Raw genomic sequence first — 18,011 nt, 5'->3', positions numbered from 1 at the left:
GGTCCATCTGTGCAGACACAAGTTTATCTTCCCAAACTGCCAGCTAATGGTTTATGCCAATGGTGGCAAACCTATGGCATGTGTGCCACAGTGGGCTGTTTGTATCAATTGAAGGCTCTAAAAGGTTCGCCATCATTGGCTATGCAGTCACCTTCTAATCCTCATTTTAGTCTTTCACAAGTCTCTGCCCTCACTGTTTGTTTTAGACCATTCTGAACCATTTTTAGAAAGGAAACCAGTATCATACAAGCATTCGTTATAGCACCTGTCTTGTCCTATAACTCAGCTCATTTGACCTTAACTTTGAAAGATCATTGATCAAGAACAACAAGAGCCAGAAGAATCTTTAAAATCTAGAGATGGTTCTATCCAAGGGGTTTGTGCATGCACTGACCAGTGCGAACCAGTACCTCTGAGTCTCCTGAGTAGACATCCTCTTATCTGTACTTAGTTGCTAAGTAAGACTGAGCTTTTGGTGACTAATGTGGAGTCACATTCAAGTTCATGATAGGTTTTATCTCCATTTGGTTTATGCAATGCCTGTTTAAATCTGGTGCAGTGTAGGGTGTTCTGAATTGTTAAAAAAAATTTAATCAGTAATTACCCGTGGCCTGGAAAAAACTTCTCTTGCACTTGTCTTGCAAGAACCTAGTTGTTTAAATGTCCCCAATGAAATGAACACAAATCTTTTTTTGGAGTATTTTATATAGTGATATACCTGGAGTTGACAGTTAAATCATTTTCCAATAATGAAAAAATTATTTTCTTTCCCTAAGACATTTTTTAATTATAACTCTTTAATGTTTGATTATATATAACTTGTAGATTGATTTAAATAATAACTTTTATTTGAAATATCCATCCTTTTATATATTACTAATAGTTCAAATCATTCCTCAGGTAAAAATATTTAAATGGGTAGATACTCCTTATAAGACTTTAAGTTTTCTTCCTTTTGCTTTTTGTTTCTTTCCTAAACTGCTAAATCTTGAAATTATTAAGTATCACATTATGTCAGTGTTTTCCTGTTGTAGTCATTTAAATGTGTATTGAAATATGATATTTTGATACTTTTGCATCAGATATACTAGGTCTTTTACACAAAAAAGGAAAAAAAATGCTTCTGAACAGAAACAGATTATATAAATCTTCTGAAGTACAGTATACACAAAAGCCAAAGCATATTTATCATTTTACAAAAAATATTACCCATCATTGTTTTATCAACTCTAAGCATTTGAGCAAATGTATTTACCCTCTTTTGCCTTTATTTTTTAAGTAACATGGTAGCCTTTTCCTTTTAGGAGTTGGCTTTGAAGGTTAGTTTGTCTGAACATTTTATTGGTAACAACTTACTCTGGTGCCCGAAACTTCTAGGTGTCGAAAATATGAGGAAGGAACCATGGTTCTTGTTGGAAGACAATAGTTAAGATTGTTTGTATAGGCACACACCATGGTTTTACTACATTAGATTCTATATTAAGGAAGTATATCACTTTAACTAGTTTTGAATATGTAAAATATATTGATACTCCAAAGGGTGGTGACTTTTCACAATTAACCTTCTAATCATGCAAAGATGAATGTATAATTCTACTGTTTTAACTAGTTGTCAGTTTCAGTAGGTTTAATCATTGACATGCTTCACAAGTTATGGAATCTGGTCACAGTGGTTAAGAGACTTGATAGCCATTGCCAAAGGGAGTTTCAATAAATTAAAGGCAGTAAGGTGGGGAAATTAAGATTATGTTTCAAACACGTATGAGCATCCTCAATAAGCCAGTTAAAAGTTTTCTTTTTTAAGCAATATAGTTGGAAAGACTTTATTTTAATTCTGGCTGCTGCTTGTCTTATACTTGAGCAAAAGTCTTCCAGGTGTTCGTTTATTGTTACAAATACTTAGTGCACCTTGAAGGTAATTGAATTATGTTGTTTTTACCCAGTTCCCGTAAAAGATAAATATTCTTCTCTGCCTCCTTCTTCCCTAGACTCTATCTCCTAAACTCAAGGGGAATTATAAATAACCATTTCTTTGCTTTAGCTTTTCGTCCACTTGATGGAAGTAGTGGGGCATCTGACCAACGGGCAGTCTAAGCTCCCAGAGAATCATCTGCAAGGCCTGGGATGGTTTACCTTGCCAGCCCCACTCCTCAACTGGGAGGCTGCCCCAGATCATCTTATCCAGACTGATGTCGCCAACATATATCACATGTGAAAAACACAGATATCACTTCTCGTCACACAGCAAAGGATACAATGACTATAAATGGCCAAGTAAGTGCTTCCATGTGGTTAATAGTCAGGCTGTCAGAAGCCACGGGGACTTTTCCATGGGGACAACACTGCTCACATTTCCACGCCTTTATTAGCCCTGTTAGCCTCAGCAAGTTTGTGGTGAGGTCCAAGACTGTGCACTTCTGTGGAGGCTTCCAGGGCTGTTTATGCTGTTGGTCCTCACCCCACACCTTGAGTAGGAAGGTTATCAGATGCTGGAGGGGATAGGATACATGAAATCAAGACAGGAAATGAGATTCAGATGGAGGCCTTTCGTGTGTACATTCTGCTGTGGTTCCTTTTGTTCTCAGGACCACTCCATAAGGAAGGCATTATCTCTTACATAAATCAAGGAATTAGAATTCAGATTAGTTAGAAGCCAAGAGAGGTCAAACTGAGGTCTGTCCTGATTCTAAAGCTATTTTCCTCCAATTTTTTTCTCAAGTTGAGGTAAGACAGTAAGCAAGTTCTATGGGTCATAGGGCAGAAAGAAGGAGCAGAGGAAAGTTTGGAATTGTTTTCTGTGTCTTTTTACTTTGCCCATCTTCCTTACCCTTCCCACGTGCCCCCCGGGATTTCTTCAGTTTTAAACTACCATCTGCCTGGCCATTTGCTTGATTCTGGTCTTAGAGGAGTGGGCAGTTCTTACTTTAAGGTTTTATTATTTTTGTAGCTAGATCAAAGCTGGGTATGTTTTTCATAATTCTGAAATCTGAGGGCTGATTGCCAAAGAAGAGATATATTAAGTTCATCCAAGATTCAATTATGCCTTTTACTAATCACATTTTAAAGTTTTTATTCATGTTTGACTTCCTAGAAAATTTAACAAACTGCCTCAGTTTTATTGCATGGGGTTTAATAAGAACTATAAAATCAAATAAGTGCTAAGTGGACAGGATCATCAGGTATATTTAAAGAGTACTGGGAAATAGCTCTCTCTAGTGCAGCAGAAGTAACACAAGTGACTACCATGAAGTCATTCCCACACGTAGGTGTGCTCAGTTACTGACCTCTGTGGACCAACATGATCTATCTAAATGGACACAATAGTGGAATCTTACATTTCCATCAAACTATTTTATCGTTTCTGTTAATCTTACTGAAATTAACAGCATCTATTCTGAATGCCAACGAATTTATTAATGGTTAGTATACCCTATTGCCAAGGTCAAAATTAATACTTAAAAGTGGTTATAGTTCTATGGAAATGCCTCACTCATTGATAAAGTGGCATTTAAGCAAAAGTTCAAAGACACAGGGAGTATGACATGCAGATATCTGGAAGAAGAGCATTCAGGCAAAGGGAATAGCTAAGGCCAAGGCACTGAGGCAGAAATGTACTTGGTGTTGCTAGAGGAAGAGCATGGAGGCTGATGTGGTTGAAGCATAGTTAGGAGGTCAGGCAGGTCAAGGGTCAAGGGAAAAGTAGCAGATTATATGGAGCTATCTAGATCACAGTGAGAGACTGCACATTATCCTGGGACAACAATTTTGAGGGCTGGATAATTAGGTTTCTGTTTTCTGAGTCTCACCTACTGTGTGGAGGTTAGATTAGAATAAGATGAAAGCAGATGATTTGGGAGATTATGGGCTCCACAAAAGTATTGATATGGGAATGAAGAGAGAGAATATTTTGAGATGCACATGAGATGGAAGTTGTATCTTAGGAGGGAAGACTGGGAAGGAACTATAATTTCTGAAGTCACCAAAACATAAATGGTAAATGCTGACTGAGATTGGCTGAGGTCACCTGGGGAGGGAGTATGGATTGAAAAGAAAATAAGAATATCAGGGCTGGGGATGTAGCTCAATGACAGAGCACTTGCCTAGCATGGATGAAGTTCTGAGTTCAATTCCTGACCATGTAAGGAAATAAAATTTTGAAAAACAGCATCAGATTTCTTATCAGTAACCCTGTTTTAGTTACTTTTCTCTTTGCTGAGACAAAATACCTGACACCTACAAGTTAAAGGAGGAAAGGTTTATTTCAGCTCACAGTTTGTAGAGGGTTCAGTCCATAGCTGGCTCGAAGACAGAGTGGCATGACTGAGGAGCATCACAGAGGAAGAAGAGTTTGTGTCATGGCAGGCAGAAGGCAGCAAGAAGTGAGCCTTCTTTTCCCTTTTATCCCATACAGGCAACAAGCCTTTTGTGTGGTGGCACCCACAGCCAGGATGGGGCTTCCCATTATCCAGAACTATGCTAAACCAATTAGTGGGATAATCTACTACCACACCCTTAATCCCATTGTCACACACCCTAGATCCAGCCACCTCTGGAAAGCACCCCTATGAGCACATGAGGCTTTAGGGACATCTAGCTACAAGCCATAACAAACCCCAAATGTGAAAGTCAGAGCTGAATCACATTTTTAAAGTACTGATTACAGATGACTCTGGACTCCCTGGAACTATAGCTCAGTGGTAGAGGATGTGTTTATCATGCACAAAGCCCTGGGTTCAATCCCTCACACCAAAAAGATAATAACAACTTGGAACTTACACTTCATTTCCAGACTGTGGATCAAGTCTGAGAGTCTCTCAACACCTCAGGCTCCGCTAAAGCCCACAGCCACAACTCTGCTGGTCACAACAGCCTTCCAACATGAGGTGACTCTCAGGCTGCTATGTTCAACACTGCCAAGTCCAGGACCACAGGAGCCAGCACTTCTGGGGTTCCATGGCCTCACACACCACATCTCCAGAATTGAGTTTCTGTATCATTTCTGGGCTTGCTACTCTGCGATTCTCTGTGACTTAATTCTCAATCCAGTTTCCAGCAAGCAGGAGACAAATCTGACCACCACAGAAGGCATTAAAAAAAGCTGAGAGTGTAACTCAGTTGTGGGCTCTTGCCTAGCTGCATAAGGCCCTAGAATCCATCCACAGCACTGCCAAAAAAACAAAACAAGGTTATTTACTCATACGAGAATACATATGTGTAAGTTACCAAAGAGGAAAAAAATTAAAGAAATTACAGAGGGGTATCTTGAACACGATGTCAATTCACAGACAGTCCCCAATTTACAATGGTCTGATGTATGGTTTTTCAATTTCATCATGTTGAAAAAGCCATATGCATTCAGTGGAAACAATACTTTAAAAAATTGATGTTTTCCCAGGTTAGCAATATGCAATATGGTCATCTCAATGCTGGGAGCGGCAGGGAGCCATAGGTTCACAAAGGGAAACAACTGGACCTCTGCAGTGTACTCTGCTGCGAGGCTGCTCAGTAGTCTCAGTGTGTTCAGTGCATTTTCCACTTTTGATATTTTCAACGTATGGTGGGTTTATTGTGATGTAATCTCTTCATAAGTCAAGGAACATCTATTTTATAAAGTTAAATTCATTGAAATGTCATATAGGAAAAGACTCAGAGCAGAATTAAACCTATATATGTTTGGGCCAGGGATTTAGCTCAGTGGCGCCACACCTGCCTTGCAAGCTCAAGGACCTGAGTTTGACCCATGGTACTGGAAAAAAAAATATATATATTTTATGTATATATATTTTATATATATTATGTATTATATATTATATGTTTTACATATATATTGTATATTATGTATTATATATTTTATATATTATATATACTATATATATTTTTATTATATATTATATATACTATATATTTTATAATATATATTATATACATTTTATATATATTATAAATACTATATATTTTTATAATATATATTTTATATATGTTATATATTATATATTTAATATATTATATATATTATATATATTTTATATATACTATATATTATATATATATATTATATTTTATATATATATGTAAATAGGGACTCAGGAACATTAGCTTTATCTGTAACTTTAATTTCCATTTAATTTTGTTTTATTTTTCCATCATTTATTTATGTAATTTTATTTACTGTCTGTAACTAACCTTTTAAATCAGAAAAATATGTGAAGTCTCTTTTCTGTCACTATCACAAAATACCCAGAACAGGCAGACTTCACAGGTAAAGCAGTGTATTTAGTGCAGTTTGGAAGCTGAAAGCCCAAACAGCACATCACAGGCTCTGGCAAGGGCCACACCTGGATTACATCACCTCATGGTGGATAGCAATGGCTGAAGTACCTATGGGAGCAAGTGGTCACATCTGCGTCCAGGAAGCCAGAGAGGACTAAAGAGGCCACAAACTTGCTTCTTTTATAACAACCCTTTCTTGAGAACTCCCAAGGAATCACAGGACAGCTACCTTAAACCCCTTGAAGGGCAACACCCCAAGCAAAGCCTAAGGGCCTCCCACTGGCCCCACCAGTTAAAGTTCTCAAAGCTCTCATTGTGGCTACCAAGGCTGTAACTCAGGGACCACTGGCACACACCCAAACCACAACAGTATATATTGAAATGAATGTTTATTTAATAGTTAACTTGTGGGGCAGTGATGGTGAACCTTTTCGAGCTTTCAATATTACAAACAGCCCGCTGGGGCACTCATGCCATAGGTTCATCACCACTGCCCTGGGCTGTCCCCTGCCCTAGTTCTCAAAGCAAAGCCTTTCTTTTAACTGAGCAGAGCCCAGAAGTTCCTGGCCTAGGCAGTTATTTCTTCTCTGTCCCTGCCTTCCGCTTCAGCCATGTGCATGTATGGAAATGCATGCTGGTTTCTGGGAGAAGTTCAGAGGTGGGGAGTGCTGAGGAGAAAGGGGATGAAGAGAATGACCTACAATTTGTTCTCCATCTGCTTCCATTGACAACCACAGCCCCTAGCAGCAGAGGCCTGTAAAACCAAGGCATATGTTTCTGGAGGGATTTCCTGAGCCCCTAGACAAAAATGGAAGGCCTGAAGCTGAGGAAGCCTTCCAAGAACATTGGAGATTTGAGTAGAGTTGTGGATGCCCAGATGACAGAGGTGATATGAGCTTCACACTTCTATGACAGCATGAGGTCTAAAGCTTAGAACCATCTGTAGTCAGCTCATGTTACATTACTGTATTCTCCCTGTGGCCCCATGACCACAGTGAAAGAGGCCAGTCTCCTTCAGGGATCTTCCAAATCAGCCCTTCACTGTTTTCCTACTTATTCCTCCAAACATCTTCCTCCCTCTCTTCTTCCCCTTCCTTCCCCCCCTCCAGCAAGGATCTCCTTAAGGCAGTTAGAAAGGAAGACCTTGGCAGAGAGCATGGTGACTTTGACTGGCCAAATGATTTATGACAAGTCCTTTCAAGCTCTGCAAAAGGAAGCATTTGGAGAATGATCTAAGGAAGTAGTTGAACAATAGCTCAAGGTGGTGATGGAGATTTCTGAGGAGGAAAAGAAGAGAAAAGCGATAAATGATCTGCTGCAGTAAAAGAGAGGGCTTGAAAGAAGATTGGGAGCATTGTGTTAGGTCACTTTGCTGTGTAAGCCTTCTCCTCATCTTTGTCCAAGTATCAGCCATTTGCTTAGCACTTGAGGAGATGAATTCATGCTTTGGATTTTTTTTGTGAGATGGATTGCTAGGTTAAAACTAGCTTCCAGGTGGGTGAAGAAAAAGCAAGGCTGTGCTGAGTTGGTAACACTGGGTTCATTAGTTCTTTCACTCTTCAAAAAGGATGTGGAGACGCCAGAAACAAAAGGCCACACATATATCGTATGATTCCAATTACATGAAATGTCCAGAGTGGGCAAAAACATTGAGTAGAGAAAGTAGAGAGCCAGGCATGGCGGAGCACACCTGCAACTGCTGCAGTTTGGAAAGTTGAAGCAGGAGGATCACAAGTTCAAGCCCTGCCTGAGTAACTTAGCTACTTAGCAAGGTCCTATCTCAAAATAAAGAACCAAAAAATGTCTAAGAAATGAAACAGTGTGGTGACCCTGGGCTCGACTTCCAGTAACACACACACACACACACATGCACACACACAAAGTAGATTAGTGGAGATTTCTTTATTGAAAATTTCTGAAATTAGATGACTAATGATTGTTGTAGTGCTCTGTGAATATTCTAAAAACCACCAAATCAGATTGTTTTAAAGCATGAATTTTATGGCTTGTCAATTATATCTCAATTTTAAAAAGGTGGATACTCTAGACTTGGGCTCTATGCCTAAAACTCAAGAAAAAATCCCCACAAAAACCCATTTTTGAGAGCTAAGACACTATTTAATCCAGCATTCATGTGTGGCTTGTTTCATGCATTATTACCTAAGGAAGTCCAAGGTTCCTCTTGTCATTCCTGTGAGTTCGTATTTTATATGAAGTTCAGAACCCCCAGTTCTGTGCCTTTACACAGTTTCCTCTATGAGCAAATATGGGATTGACTAAGCATGGGACTGACAGATCTTCAAACTTCTTTGGCTTTTAAATTCTTCTGCACAGCAGATAGGACATAAGGAAAAAGTATATACTGATACCATGATATTAGCAAAAAAGTTAATAAACAGAAAGATTAGGGACAGCAAAAATTAAACGAATTTTTAAGAGTGATGCAAACCAGAGCCTGTTAATCTTTACAGGGCTCTACGTTTGAGAATTTCTGTCCAACATTAATCTTCATCTTTCCAGAAGGTCATGAAAATCTTAGGTAGAAAAGTGCTCAACTGTGTTTTTCCATTGATTTGTACTTTTTCCACTTAGATTTACAACTTTCAGTGGAATTATTTAATAAGTCATTGTAGAGATATACTTTGGCATAAGGTGAATTACACCAGCCTACAGGCTCTATTTACTGCTCAATTTTCACTATTGTAAAGGTGACTTCTGAGATAATTTCAGGTCACTGGCCTCTATTAGTTGTCCATTAGTATCCAAAAAATGATTTTAAGTGAGATGATTTGTGAGCTGTATGGAAACACACCTATTAGTGTTAGAGGATAAAAGCTATTTAAATGTGCTTGAGCAGTACATAAAGTCTGAAAACCCAAAACAGAATATTAAAGGTAAAGCCTAGTAAGATTCTCTTCTGATATATGATATTTCACCTTACCTTTTAGATTCTGTAGCATGAAAAGCCAACCGGAGCACTTACACTCTTGTGGACTCAAAAGCCATGGTGTGGGAGATGAGCAATGTTTCTAAACATTTATACCTCTACCATCTGCACCACCCTCACCCTCTTCCCTAAGCTTTCAAACATGAGTTTGAAGTTTCTCTAGCAAAGAAGTGGTGTGTGTTTTTCTTAAATTTTGCCTGCCTTTGTGACTTTCTTTGGCCAAGAAAATATGGCAGAAGTAACTCGCTTCCGGTATCTCCCTTGGAACCTTCCTGAGATGTGAACAAGACTGAGTTACCCTGTTAAGTGATAATGTCCAGAGTCTGGTTAGTCTCATTACCCAGGTAATATTACCCAGGTAATAACCAACTGGCTAGCCAACATGTGGGAGACATTGCTTTAGATCAGGTAAACCTCCAGTCTACTTACCATGCCAGAGCAGACGCATATATGGGCCAATCAAGATCAGCCAATCCTAGCCTAGTTTAGCAGAACCGCTCAGGTGATCAGACAGTGTAGATCAATAATAAATGCCTATTGTTTTAAGCCACTGAGTTTTGTTTGCTGCAGTAGCTAACATTACTTTGCGCCTTATGTGGTGAATGTATTTTATACTGTCTGTGAACAGCTCAAACTTCACTGTCTTGGTTGAAATTATTGAAATTTTGGCATGTTCAGAAGCCATCAGATACTCAAGGGAGTATCTGCCATTGCTACTGTTCAGCTAGAAAGTGGATGCAGACAGAATTCCATCTTTGGGATCTTGAGGAGGGTACCTAGGATGAAGTTTGGTTTTTGTTTTCCCAGTAAGAAGTTTTTATTAGTCAGCTTTCCTGTCACTGGAACATGATACTATCTGACATCCACATCTTAAAGGAGGAGAGTTTTAATGTGTCTCACAGTTTCAGGGGACTCAGTCCATAGACAGCTGCCTCCAAAGCAGAAATAGCATGGCAGAGGGCATGGTGGAACACAAATGCTTAGGCCATGGCAACAGAGGCTTAGTCTACAGCAAGGAATAGTGCCAGGAAAGAAGGGGCCAGGGAACAGATATAGACCCTAAGGCCATACCTCCATGACCCACCCAGACATACCCAGAAAGCTACTAATCCCCTGGGGGATCACAGGCCAATCAAGTTGACAATGAAGCTTAACCATCCCAAAGTTTAAAATTTGCAGAAGTCTAGATAGGAGAATAAAAAATACATTATCATCCTAAGATGGACAGTCTCTTATTATTTTGTACTATTTGTTTTTCCCCACTATTTCAAAAAGAAAGAAAACATTTTGAATTGGCTAATGTTCCCTTTAACCATTATCTGAGCTCCAGTCCCCTGACCTTTTCCCAGAGACAATGATAACTTGACTCTGATGTATTGTCAGTTCACACTGAGCACCTGGAAATTCTTATTCTTTTACTCATCATCATATTTTTGATACACATATAGATGTATATTTATACAAACATCTATATGTATATATCTTTGCACAATATATACATAAATATATATTTTTCCATACACATATTTAGTATAATCCTTTTGACTGCTATGGCATGGATACAATACTCTACCAATCCCTTTACCACTGTTGGACATTCAAATGGCTTTTAAATTCTCATTTACTAATACAGCTGCAATGAACATATATACATAGTTCCTCATATTCAAATGCCAATCTTTCTCTAGGTCATACACCCAGAATTCTGGATTATCTGACAAATGCTCTTTTGGGTTTTCTAGAGTTACTCCATTAGACAGAGGCCTAGCTTTGTGAGTTCCTAGGTGGTAAGTTTCAAGATTGTTGTCTTGTGCAACAGATTTATAACATGGAGAGTTAAAAGAAAAATACGGTGAAAACTTGAGATGTCTTTGAAACATTCTCCAAGTTTCTTCATTTTCTCCTTCCTAGCCCTGAGGTTTTTTTTTTTTTTTAATGTGCTATTGGATGTGGTTATTTGGTAGTTTTATAGAAATTAGAAATAAAAACAATAGTAACTTTACACTGGTCAAAAGCAGAGTGGGAAGTGATGGTCCTCTATGTTGCTCACAAATTGGCTTCCAGGGGAAATATTAAGGACATTATGAAAAGGAAAAGTGGTTATTGAAGTACTATTTCAAATACTGTGCTGAATTGGGCAAATACAAGCCAAGCATGGTGGCTCATGCCCATAATCCCAGCACTCCTGGGAGGCTGAGCCCGGGGATCTCAAGTTTGACACCATCCTGGGCAATTTATTGAGACTGTCGCAAAATAAAAAGGCTGGAGGGCCGGGGATTTAGCTCAGTGGTTCTGCCGCCTGCCTCGAAAGTGCAAGGACCGGAGTTCGATCCCCGGTACCAAAAAAAAAAAAAAAAAAAAAAAATGCCGGGGCTGTAACTTAGTGTGAAGGTCCTAGGTTCAATCCCCAGTACCAAAAATAAAAATAAAAATAAAAAATAGGACAAACATAGCACGTTAGATCATTTCTGAGCCAATGTCAGATTCATTATTTAATAAACGCAAACTAGTTCCTTTTTTTGTTTTATTCAATGAAGAGATCAAGTTTAAAATTCTGTATTTTACCATGCCAAGATGTGGTATGACAAACACAATGGTTTGGTTGTAGTAAGGTCAAACAATTTTCTCTGTAAACAGGAGAAAATTACTCTTGTTACTTAAGCAGTAAGTAACTAAGTGCACTTTGATTTTACACATCCTCTGTCAAAAGTGAATTAGTACACAAGAAGCCTGCCCTTATAATAAACGTTCTTCTCGACAAATTGTGTGTACCCTTTGCCCTGTGGGTTCAGCCCAGAACAGCTGATCATAATAGGACGTTGTCAACATCACTCTGTTGCTTTCCATTTGTAACCACATCCAAGAGCTGCCTGAGGGTTTTTAATTTATGTCGGGTTACATTATCCGTATTCTATAATATTGATGCTCTTAGTTTTGAATTCTTTTATCTGCCTATAAGAATTGCTGGTTTGTAGAAGTAATGCGCTAGCTTACATTTTATATGAAAAAATAAAGAGAAATCAGATTATTGGAAAACTACATCCTTGTTCTCAAAACCCCTGAGCTGTGGGACTGGGAATACAGCTCAGTGGTAGGAAACTTGCCTAGTATCCTCCCAAACTAGACCTGGGACAAAATCATAACTAACACAAACAAGAAAATAGTAATATTAATGAAGTAAAATCCCACTTCCAGAAGTCTCTCTAAAAGGAATATCTAATGTCATTTGCTTGGCTCTGTTTTTTTTTTTTTTAAGAAGAAATTTGGAATCAAGGCTGTAACTTTTTCTTTTAAGTAGCCAGCCAGCACATTTTGAGGAAAAAAAATTTTTCGGTACTGGGAATTGAACCCAGGGCCTCCGCATTGAGCTATATCCCCAGTACCGTGCTTTATATTTTATTTTGAGACAAGACTTCACGAAGTCGCTAAGCTGCCTCCCTGACCACTGGCATTACAGGTGCGCACTACCACGCAGGGGTCGACAGAAATTTATAGAGGTTTCAGGTGTTGCCAGTCTTTTAGGGATTATCGCGCAGCTCCAAATCTGATTTGACAGTGCTGTTTTTTCTAAGCATCGGACTCTGCAAACCACATTTTTTTTTTTTTTTGACCCGCTTGCTTCCTCTTCCGGTGTACCAGTAGGGGGCGATAGAGAGCAGAGACGGAACGGGAGGCGGGGCTTCATCTCGGTCGGCTTGGGATACAATGGCGCCTCACTCTGACAGGAACGGTGTACCTTCGGCGGCGTGGGAGACTCCCACTGCGTCAGGGTTGACCCTTACCCTGGAGTCCTTTTCTAACCTCACTATCCCAACAGCATCTGGACAGTGCTCCCGTTTCCACAGGTATGAACATATATAAACCTGTTAAAAGTCCTGAGAACATTTGCCAAATTGCTTTGTGACCAATTACTGTGATTTGACCCCGTCTCCTACAATTGTTAATTAATCATTCTTTTACCATTTTTACATTTAACTCTTCAACGCTGTGCTTCTCACAAGCTAGGTCCAAACAGGACCCATCGGAACTATGGAGCACATGTCACTTCTAATAATTCTATTTCTGTTTAAGTTTTCTAAAATTAGATGCCTAACTTTTCATATTTTTATTTTCAAACTTCTGAATTGTTGACATGGAATTGTTCAGGATTTAAAAGTTTCAACGAGTTCATTTTAAAATCATCAGGACACACAGCTCTTTCTCAAGTTCTTGTTTTTTTTTTGTTTTTTTTTTTGGTACCGGTACCTTGCGCTTGCGAGGCAGACTGGGCACCACTAAGCTAAATCCCTGGCCCTCTTTCTGAAGTTTTATGACTTGCCTAGTTTCTTCAGTGGTTAAAGAGTTTTTCAGATTCTTTACTTCTCGGTGGCCTTTTTATTTTTCTTGTTTTTCGCGTTGAGGATGGGACTCAGGGCCTCATGCATGCTAGGCAAGTAGTTCAACCACTGAGCTACACCCACAGCTTGACTTTTGGGTGAACTTTATGGGAATGCTCAGCCCAAACTAGGGTAACTGTACTGGATTGTTGTATCAAAAAGCAGCACTTTCTGTCCTCTGGCTAGAGTTCCTTACTCTACTTAATACTTCCTTCAAGGCCTTCAGCTCAAAAGCTCAAAGTCTTTTAGGATAACAATTTCTCATAATCTGTATGGGCTTGAGATATTTCCTGACAACAGAGTCCTTGTGAGTCCTAGTAGGCTAAGACATTTTTACTTTCCCTCTTTGCCCTCTAGAATTTACGACACTTTAGGGTTTTCTGTTTTTGTTTTTAGGTATCAGGGATTGAACTCTGGTCCTTGTGCTTGCGGGCCAGGCAGCAGAACCACTGAGCTAAATCTCCAGCTCACATTTTTTTTGTATATGTGTTATAATATATGAAATGTTGAGAAATGACTGGATTCTGAGCATCCAGAATCTGAAAAGTTTGTTCAACAGTGTCTAATGAGGAATGCTATAGATGAAGATGTCAGCGGACCCAGAGAAAAAGATAATAGCTCTGGTTCTTTACTTCATTGGTCAGGATTATCATCATGATAAAGAGGCCAAATTTTAGGAGGAAAGAAAACATGCAGGAAAAGGGACCTGGCCTTTATCGCTTAACTTGCAAGCTAAGACCAGTGGGCCAATGGCCTACTGCCTGCTTTTGTAAATAAAGTTTTATTGAAACAGAACCACAGCCAAGTATTTATGTATTGGCTATGGTTGCTTTCATGTTAAAACCACAGGGGTTGAGTGGTTGCTACAGAGACTGTATAGTCAACAAAGCTGAAAATATTTATTCTTTAATTCTTTACAGATAGAGTTTGCCAAACCTGACCTAGATTTTCAAATATATTAGAGTTGTGCCTGTCTTGTTATTTCTTAACAGCTGCAACATTTTTTCAGTAGTTGCTTTATCTATTTTAATACTTATAATTTATTTAATGGGCATTTTCTTCCACCCATTTTGATTATATTTGTCAAAAATGTTCCTAATGTTATTTTCTTTTCAAGAAACTTGCTCTTGGATTTATAAATAATGTTATGCTCTTCTGTTTTTAAATGTGTTTATTTTATGCTTTAATTATTTATTTCATCCCACTTAGACTTTCATAATCCTTTCCTAAAAATTGTAAGATAATCATTATTTTTGAACCATCCAACCCCTATTTGTTTTAAAATCACAGGAAACTAACATTTTCAGTTCAGAATATAAAAGCAAGCTAAAAACAAAAAGGCATAGGCACATCAAAGCACAAATAAAAAGAGAAGGAAAAACTCATCCATTATCCCATTGCCATTGCTAGCCATTGAAATCATTTTGGAGTTTTTTCTTCTAGTCTTTTTTTAAACCAATTTTCAATGTTTTAGTTATTATGAAACTATTACATGAAATTTACCACGTTATCCAATTTGAAGTGTATAGTTCAGAGGTGTTAAGTATATTGTCATTGCTGCGCAGCAGATCTCTAGATCTTTTTCATCTAGCAAAACCGAGACTTTGTACCCATTTAACAATAACTTCTCTCTCTTGCCCCCAGCATCTGGCTACCATCATTCTCCTTTTTGTCCCTATGATTTTTACTATTCCAGGGACCTCCCCTAAGTGTAATCATGCAATTATTTATCTTTTTGAGTCTGGCTTATATCACTTAGTACAATGTCCTAAAAGGTCATTCACGTTGTAGCATGTGTGACAATTTCCTTCCCTAAAGCTGAATAATATTCTATTGTATGGACACACCACATTTTGTTTATCCTTTCACTTATTAATACATATGTAGGTTGCTTCTATGTCTTGGCTTCTGTGAATAATGGTGAAATGAACATGGGTGTGCAAATATCTCTTGAAATCCTGCTTTGGTTCTTTTGGATACATACCCAGAAGGAGACTACTGGATCATATGGTAATTCTGTTCATTTTTTGAGGAGCCTCCATAGTGTTTTCCATAGTGGCAGGGCCATTTTAGTCTCCTTTTTGAGGCATATGTGCTTCGGTGGTTTGTTGAAGTCACTTTTTTCTTTAGATAAAGTTGAGATAAATTTGCCCAAGTCCCGCTTTCAATAACCTATAGTAAATCTAATTCCTTGCTTTATGCGTTCTGACTTGAAGGGAGCTCTTACTTTCCCCTTTGAATTAATGTCTTTCTCATTGTTTTCTTCTATTTAATCATTTTCCCTTTCTTTTGGGGAGTGTTTGTCAACTTTGATCCTCATATTAATAGTCAGTTATAAGTTGCCTGTCATCAGCCAACTCAAATTCGAAAATGTTTTTCCTTTTCATGAAGTCTTTTTTTTTCCTGTTTAATAATTAGATTGAAAAAAAATATTTTCTTCAAAGGTAAGAGTCTGAAACCCTTACTGAGATGGTGAATTAAATGTCTTTAGATTATATTTTGTATCTTATTATTGTTGTCAAGGGATTTTGCTTTTTCTGAAATGATTCTGCCTGTCTTATCTGTAGTTTAGGGAAAGCATTTTCCATCTAGTCTGCTCACTTTGCCATCTGAACAGAATGATGTTTGTTGCTCTTAAGATACAAGATAATGGTGTTGTTTTAGGAGTGTTTACATATCCTAAAGAAAGTTTTGAAATGCTAAATGGAACATCAAAGCTTAGGTTGAATTCCTTTATTACCATGTAATGACAAACCCTGGTGGCTTAAAACAACAATGATTTATTCTCTACACCCTGTCAGTTGCTTAAAATAACAATGATTTATTCTCTACACCCTGTCGGTTGCATAGACTGCTCCATACAGTGTTGGCTGTGTGGCCACATATGGCTGGGAGCTCATCTGGCACTAGGACCTCCAGCACGGCTTCTTTGAAAGACTGGCACCATGCCTGGTGTGCCAGGGACTGGCAGGGCCTCTGTCTCCATCAGGGGAGACAAACTCTTCACAGGGTGACTCAAAGCTCTGAGAGCAAAAGCAGAAGCTGCTAGGCCTCTTCCACCATATTCTGCCATCAAGGGAAGTCACAGGGCCACCTCAGATTTAAGGAGAAGGAAAATAAATTGATGGTGAGATCAGACTACTTCTTAGCCATATTTGCAGGCAATCTACTGAAACTTTATGTAAACACCTTCAATCCTGTTCCTTTAATTAATTCAGCAAAATAAAGCACTAGATATTGAAATTGTACATACCTGTTATTTATCATGCTATAGTGATAGGATAAATAATGAAATATTTAGTACATCAGTTAACAAACATTCCCTTTATAGGGCAAAATAATAAGTATTTGAGGTTTTGTGAGCCATACAGTCTGTCCCAACTACCCCACCTATGCCATTATGGTGTGAGAGAAGTCATAGACAATGTGAGATTGGACATGGCTTTGTTCTAATAAAACTTTATTTGAAAAAAGCAGGTGGTAGGCAGGTTTTGTCCTGTTGGTTGTGTTTTGCTGACCTGTGATCTAGAGAAAATTTGCCGCATTCTAAGTAGGCTTTGGATTAATTATGTAGGATTGACATATCAGAGTTTAATAGTATTCACATAAACTATCTGAAACTAAAGTTAATACAACAATGAGCACATAGTAAAGTTGTACTTGTTATTTTTTGTATCATCATTATTCTATACTAACAGCATTAAGCACCATGCATTGAGTCTGTTTATTACTTGAGAGCCATGCATAGAGGCACAGCTTTTTTTCTTACTTGAGTACCATTCCCTTTTAGAAGCTATAAAATCACTTAATGTCCTAGGAGAAAGGATATTTAATAATGTGAAATCCTATTTGGGAAGTGAAAGGCAAATAGTGGGATAGTTGCTATTTGCAAAATGCATTTACTAGCTTTATATTCCTGTGACTCCAAATATTTATGTTCTTAGGTTCTGAATATTGAGTCAAAAGGAAGGTTGTGCTTTCAAAATCCTCTTGGCCAGTTTTTAGTAGTTACTGATTTTTTTGACCTCTGACTTTTCTGTAAACTCTTAACATCTCACATTTCATCAGTGATACCTTAGCACTTTATGAGATCATATTTTATTTTTTCCTTGCACATGAGACAGCAGGCTAGAAATACGCTTTCATCTTGCTGCCCCCTGGGCTTCGTTTTTCTCAGGTGTTGAATGACAGGCACTAACTGTCTGTAAGAGCTAATATGAAATGCAGCTTTTTGTGGTTGTGTCATCATATTTTCCAGCCTGCCACCTGGGCCAGGATGTCCCCACCAGCCTGCAGAGGAGGAAGGGAGGGACTTCAGTCACAGGTCCAGACCTCTGTCTCCGGAGATGGTACAGCAGAGGTTTGGAGAGAGTTGTGTGGCCAGCAGTGTCCTTGGAAGGGTCTTCCTCTCACTAAAG

General features: G+C 38.4%; 1 protein-coding gene across 1 annotated transcript in view; it reads left to right on the top strand.

Moving 5' to 3' along the window:
• The first annotated feature begins 12,714 nt into the window (after positions 1 to 12,714).
• Frmpd4 (FERM and PDZ domain containing 4) overlaps positions 12,715 to 18,011 on the top strand; it is a 1,030,958-nt gene continuing 1,025,661 nt past the window's right edge. Inside the window, exon 1 of the mRNA XM_087193747.1 lies at positions 12,715 to 13,062. The gene's annotated coding sequence lies outside the window, so the exon portion shown is untranslated. The remainder of the gene's footprint in view (positions 13,063 to 18,011) is intronic.

The sequence above is a fragment of the Heterocephalus glaber genome, unplaced genomic scaffold, assembly GCF_053883595.1.
Source record: "Heterocephalus glaber isolate CG9 unplaced genomic scaffold, H.glaber_assembly_v1.0 deba00001594, whole genome shotgun sequence".
NCBI lineage: Eukaryota > Metazoa > Chordata > Mammalia > Rodentia > Bathyergidae > Heterocephalus > Heterocephalus glaber.
Note: the sequence above shows the minus strand (reverse complement) of the source record. Positions and strands in the feature narration are given on the sequence as shown.